Below are 5940 nucleotides of genomic sequence, written 5' to 3' on the forward strand. Positions count from 1 at the left end.
GTCCGATCGACCTCGAGGGCTTCTTCGCCGGCATAGTCTTGGTATTTAGCAACAGCCTTGGTTATGTCCGTTTCGGTGAAGCCGAGGAAATCGTCATCAAAGGCGTTGCCCAGTCCCTTTCGCCAGCAATTGTTGATAGTGCTTGTTGTAATTTGACTCCAGGCGTAATGCATTGTGAAGATTACGTCTTTCATCGTGACCGTCCTTATGTAGTCTGTTGGGGGCATAGCGGAATCTTGCAAATTGGTGATAAGTTTCCTCTTGCAGTGTGATTTAAATGCCTTTATTATACCTTGATCCAAGGGCTGTATTATTGATGTTGTGTTTTTCGGCAGGAGAATGGCCTTGATTTGCCGTCGTTGACAACGTTGAGGCAGGGGGGTGGGCTGGGCAGTTGTCCAAAAGCGGGATTGCTTTTTCTTCAAGTTTTTGTTATCTCAGGTAATCTCTTACGGCGGGAATGAAATTCTTAAAAAAACATTCTTTGAAGATGTATGCCGTCATCCACGCATTCTTGGAACTTTGGTAGACCACTGGCAACGTAGAGCGGTTCACGTGGTGGAGGGCGCAGGGGTTCTTCGCTGTTCCTATAACAAGTGGCTTCAACTTATGATGTCCGGTCTTGTTACAAGCAAGGAGCACTGTAACACGTTGCTTGGCTTTCTTGAACCCTGTCTTCTGCCTGGGGTCATTTTTCTAGGCGAGAGTCTTGTCAGGGAGCATCCGATAGTACAGGACGGTCTCATCAGCGTTGTATATCTGCTCATCATGCAGGCCTTCCACGTCAATGATGTCTCGGAGTATTGATGGATATGCTGCAGCAGATTCAACATCGGCCTATTTAGATTCGCCGCTGACGGTGATGGACTTGATCCCTTGACGTCGCTGGAACCTCCACAACCAGCCATCACTTGCCTTGAAGGTGTCGTCGTCCCCATTTATCTTCCTCGACATCTTCTGAGCCTGGACCTTAAGTATTTCACCCGAAAGGGGAATGCCATCGTGTCTGGATTGCGTGAACCACTTGAACAAGGCCTTGTCCAGAGTAGTGTCGTCGGCTCCACGGATCCTCTTCGTCTGCGGTCCTTTGCTGTCGTGGCATTCGGTGGCGGCTGACTGAAGTTTTTCCTCATTCTTAATCCAACCCCTGATGGTCCCTGCTGGAACGCCGGACTGGCGGCTCACACTGGCCTGTGAAACGCCATCTCTAACTTTCTTCACGACGTCTAGCTTTTCTTGCACTGTGTACGCTTTCCTCATGTTGAAATTGGAATGCCCTTGATCTTACTTACTTACATTGGAGATTTTACATGCGCTTTCCGACTCTAGCGTATTTCGCACACAGGCCAGGCCCGGCCATTTAGTGTATTTCCGAAAAGGGAAAAGAAAATTGGCAACCCAGTGGGGGAATTTAGTGGTTGCTTATTTAGAAAAAAAGATTTGGAATAGATGCCAAGGGGGTATGGTGGGAGGACTAAGGGAGTTGATTAAGGTGTGATTGTTGGTTTATGGGGTTTGTTTTGGTAGTTTGTTGGATATTAGATGCGCTTAATTAGGTCTGTTTTAATTAAGTATACGCCTAGGGCTTTAATTTTTTCTATTTTATTTTGTGGGTTTACGATTGATTCTAGAGTAAGGGCCTTATTTAGATTGAGGGTTGTTTGTAGTGTAGCTCGGTGTGTTTGGTAGTGGATGCAGTGTATGAGTGCGTGTTCTGGGGTTTCTAGGTGTTTGCAGTGTGGGCACTTTCCTGTTGCGTGTTTTTTAATTTTTTTGAGGTGGCTATTTAGGTTGGTGTGTCCTGTTTGGAGTTTAGTGATTATTCTATGGATCTTTTTGGATGGATGAAGGGTTTTGGTTTTGTTGAGGGTTTTTTGAGAACTTTTTTAATTTGGCTATTTGATTTTAGATAGAGGTTATGCCATTTTTGGGTGATTTTTCGTTTGTTGATACTTTTGATCTCTGATTTGGATATGGGTAGCTTTAAGCTTATTTCAGGGATTTTGAGGGATTGTTTAGAGGCTTTGTCGGCGTTTTCGTTGCCGTATATTCCTACGTGGGTGGGGATCCAGATGAATACTATTTGTTTGCCTGCCTCTGTTAAGTTGTTTGCGCTTTTTAGTATTTGGTTTATGAGTTTGGGGCGGTTTTTGGTGTTTTTATTTTAGAGGGCCTGCAGTCCACTTAGTGAGTCTGTGAGTATTAGGATTTGTTTATGTTTTTTAGATTGCTGGTTATGGAGGGCTGAGGCCATGCCCATTAGCTCTGCTGTAAAGATAGATTGGTTGTTTGGGAGTCGAAAGGATTGTGTATTTCTGGTTGGTTGTGCGATGTGGACTCCGAAACCTGTGTGGCTGGAGATCGGATCAGAGGATCCGTCTGTGTAGATGTGACACCAATTTGGCCAAGTTTCGTGTATGTATGCTAGTGTAGTGGATTTAGCTATGTTTGGGTCATTTTGTTTATTTATTGAGTTGGCTAGAGATATGTCTATTTTGGGGATTTTGAGTTTTGGGGTAAATATATTTGATTGTTTGCAGTTTTGTTTTAGGTTGTTTATTTGGTGTTCGTTTAGGTAGTTGTTTATTCGTTGGGATATTGGTGTAAGTAGAGGGTGTTTCCTAGTTAGAGCTCAGATTTGAGGTCAGATATTTTGGCTTATTAGGTTTTGGATGAGGGGGTTTGATTGGGACGCGGCCCAGAAGTTTAAGGTTAAGTGTTGTCTGCGTAGATTTAGTGGCATTTCTCCTGTAAGGGCCTGGAGTGAAGTGAGAGAGGTGCCATGTTGGGTACGTGTGACTAATCTAAGCGCCTGATATTGTATTGACTCTAGTTTTTGGGTTAGAGTTTGGTTTAGGGTATCGTAGATGGCACAGCCGTAGTCTAGTTTAGATCTAATTAGTGAAATGTATAGTGAGAAGAGGGTATCTTTAGAGGCCCCCCAGTTGGAGCCAATGAGACATCTTAGTGTGTTTAAGTGTTTGCTGCATTTAGTAGTTAGGTATTTTACGTGAGCATCCCATGAGAGATGTTGATCGAAAATAAGGCCTAGGAATTTAGTTTGTTTTTGGAATTTGATTGGTTTGTTGTTTAGCTGAAGATTAGGGGTGGCCGGTTTCATGTTTTTGTGTTTGAATACTATTCCTGTTGTTTTTTCCGAGTTTAGGGAGAAGCCCCATTTGTCAGCCCATTGCTGTATTTTGTTTAGGGATTTTTGGAGTAGATTTTGGGATATTTTGATACTTTTAGTGCGGATCCAGAGGGCTCGACCATCTGCGAATTTTGATGTGTTTATTTAGGGGATAGGCCCTCGAAGAGATCATTTATCATTATATTAAAGAGTTGGGGGCTCAGGATACTGCCCTGGGGAGTGCCATTTTCTAGGGGACACTGGTCCGATAGTGTATGGTCTATACCCACTGTTATTTTACGATCGTTTAGAAAGTCCTGGATGTAGTTTATTATTTGTCCTTTTAGTCCTATTTTTTAAAGTTTTTGTATTAGCCCGTTGTGCCAAACCATGTCGAATGCTTTGGAGAAGTCCAGAAAGATCCCTGTTGTGTATTGCTTGTTGAGTTGTCCTGTCTTAATGTCGTGTTCTAGTCGGGCGAGATTATCTAAGGTTGAGCAGCCAGGAGTGAAGCCGCTTTGGTCTGGGTTTATTATGTTATTTTGAGTTAAGTAGTGTTGTAGTCTATTTTTGGCCATAGATTCCAATACTTTACATAGGTTTGAGGTTAGGGAAATTGGTCTATATGAATTAGCCTGATTAGTTGGTTTATCGGGTTTAGGGACTGGGATGACTAGTGCCTGTTTCCAGGGAGTTGGTACCTGTCCGTTTTGATAGATTCGGTTATATAATTTAAGTAGTGCCTGGAGTAGTTTGGGGGGGAGTTTGTTAATTATTTGATAGGATGCTAGGTCTAGTCCTGGGGCAGTTCCCTTTTTCCTATTTTGGAGTGCATACAAGAGTTCTTCCATTGAGTAAGGTTGGTTTATTTCGAGGTTATCATTATTTGGTTTGGCTGCTTTAAGTTTTTGTTGGAATTTTTCGCTGAAGTTATTGTTGCTGCTTATGGCCGAGAAGTGGTTTGATAGGTTATTTGCCTTTTCGGTAGGGTTGGTTGAGTTGTTTATATTGGGTGTTTTTTTGTTACTTTTTAAGCCTCTAATGGCGTGGATTTTTCGCCAGACTGTTCTGGCATCTGTGCGGTTATTTACTCCTTCACAAGAAAAAATTCCAATCTCTGGTTTTAGCTATTTTGACTAGTTTTTGGACCTTGTGGTTCAGTTCGTGAGCTACCGGTATATGGTTATGGTTGCTTTTGGCTCTATTGAAGGCTGTTTTATGTTTGCGTCTAGTTTGTTCTATTTCCTCGTTCCACCATGGTACCAAGGGTTTGCCTACTTTATTTTTTTATAAGGGATTGATGCTTTGGCTGCTAATTATGTAGTCTGTTAGGTTTTTACAGTAGATTTCTGGGTCCTTATTTTCTAGTTTGTTTAGGTTTGCTTGCTTGCAGATCTCTTGAAATTTGTCCCAGTTAGCTTGGTTATAGCTGAATTTTGGTTCTAGGTTTGCTGTTTGGGTAGGAACGTTTGTATTGCCTATGGTAATGTTTATAGGGAAGTGGTCACTACCTAGTGGGGCGTCGTGAACTTCCCATTGTGTACTTTGGGCCAGATCTGGGGTGCATATGGTTAGGTCGATGGCCGACATTTTATGCTTATTCTTATCGTATCTAGTTGGTTGGTTATTGTTTAGGAATATGAGGTGATTTATTTCTGTCCATTCAGAGATTAGTTTGCCATGATTATCTATTTTTTCATCTATGCTCCAGGTGGGGTGGTGAGCGTTAAAGTCTCCTGGGAATATAGTTGATTTATTGCTTATTTGGAGTAATTTGTGTAGGTCCTCAGCTTGAATTCTTTGTTCTGCCCAGTGGTATATGTTTATGATGTTTATTTTTTGTTTTTTGAGACTTATTTGGATGCCGTTTGCTTCTAGGTTTGGTGTGTTTATTTTGATTTCTTCATAGTTAATGTCTTCTCTGATTAGTATTATTAAACCTCCGGCAGGTCTAGCGGTTTTAGGTTTGGCTCGGTCTGCCCTTGATCTTACTTACTTACTTACTTACTTTGGAGATTTAACGTGCGCTTTCCGACTGATGCGTATTTCGCACACGGGCCCGGCCAGGCCATTTAATGTGTTTCCGAAAGGGGCGAGGGTGGTCTGTGCAACCCAAGAGGGGGCTTTAGGGGTTGCTTATATAGAATTTGGGAATTTTGAGATTTGGTATAGATGCCGATGGGGTTGGGGAGGAGAACTAAGGGAGCTGGGTATGGTGGATGATTGTTTGTTTATGTGATTTTGATTTGGTAGGTTATTATGGTTTTAGATGCGTTTTATTAGTTCCGTTTTGATTAAGAATACGCCTAAGGCCTTGAAGTTTTCTCGTTTATTTTGTGGGTTTAGTATTGCTTCTAGAGTGAGAGCCTTGTTTAGATTGAGGGTGGTTTGTAATGCGGTTCGATGTGTTAGGTAGTGTGTGCAGTGGATGAGTGCGTGTTCTGGGGTTTCTGGTTGTTTGCAGTGTGGGCAGTTACCTGTAGTGTGTTTTTAAATTTTTTTAGGTGGTTATTTAGGTTGGTGTGTCCCTTGATCTGATAAATTCACTTTATATACAGTAACGTATGTCAAGCCAGATTAATTGGTTTGATAGGGTTACTTGATCCGAATCAAAAGGAATGACCGTGGTGTTGTGACAGCAACTAATGTGAGTTGACAGCGTCGCCTCAAATTGGATTGCCCACTAATTAACTTGTGATTTTTGTGAACTTACGCTTGTTGTTTTCTTTTATTGCATGCATGCGCTTCTAAGATCAAAGGATGTATAGTGTGAAAAGTTAACTAGTAGAACAATCATATTTCCGGGACTT

General features: G+C 42.0%; 1 pseudogene; it reads right to left on the reverse strand.

The window, feature by feature from the left end:
- Positions 1-432: 432 nt before the first annotated feature.
- LOC139470410 (tigger transposable element derived 5-like) lies at positions 433-1260 on the reverse strand (annotated as a pseudogene).
- Positions 1261-5940: the final 4680 nt, after the last annotated feature.

Source organism: Haliotis cracherodii, unplaced genomic scaffold, assembly GCF_022045235.1.
Source record: "Haliotis cracherodii isolate W230 unplaced genomic scaffold, xgHalCrac1.p SCAF_20, whole genome shotgun sequence".
NCBI lineage: Eukaryota > Metazoa > Mollusca > Gastropoda > Lepetellida > Haliotidae > Haliotis > Haliotis cracherodii.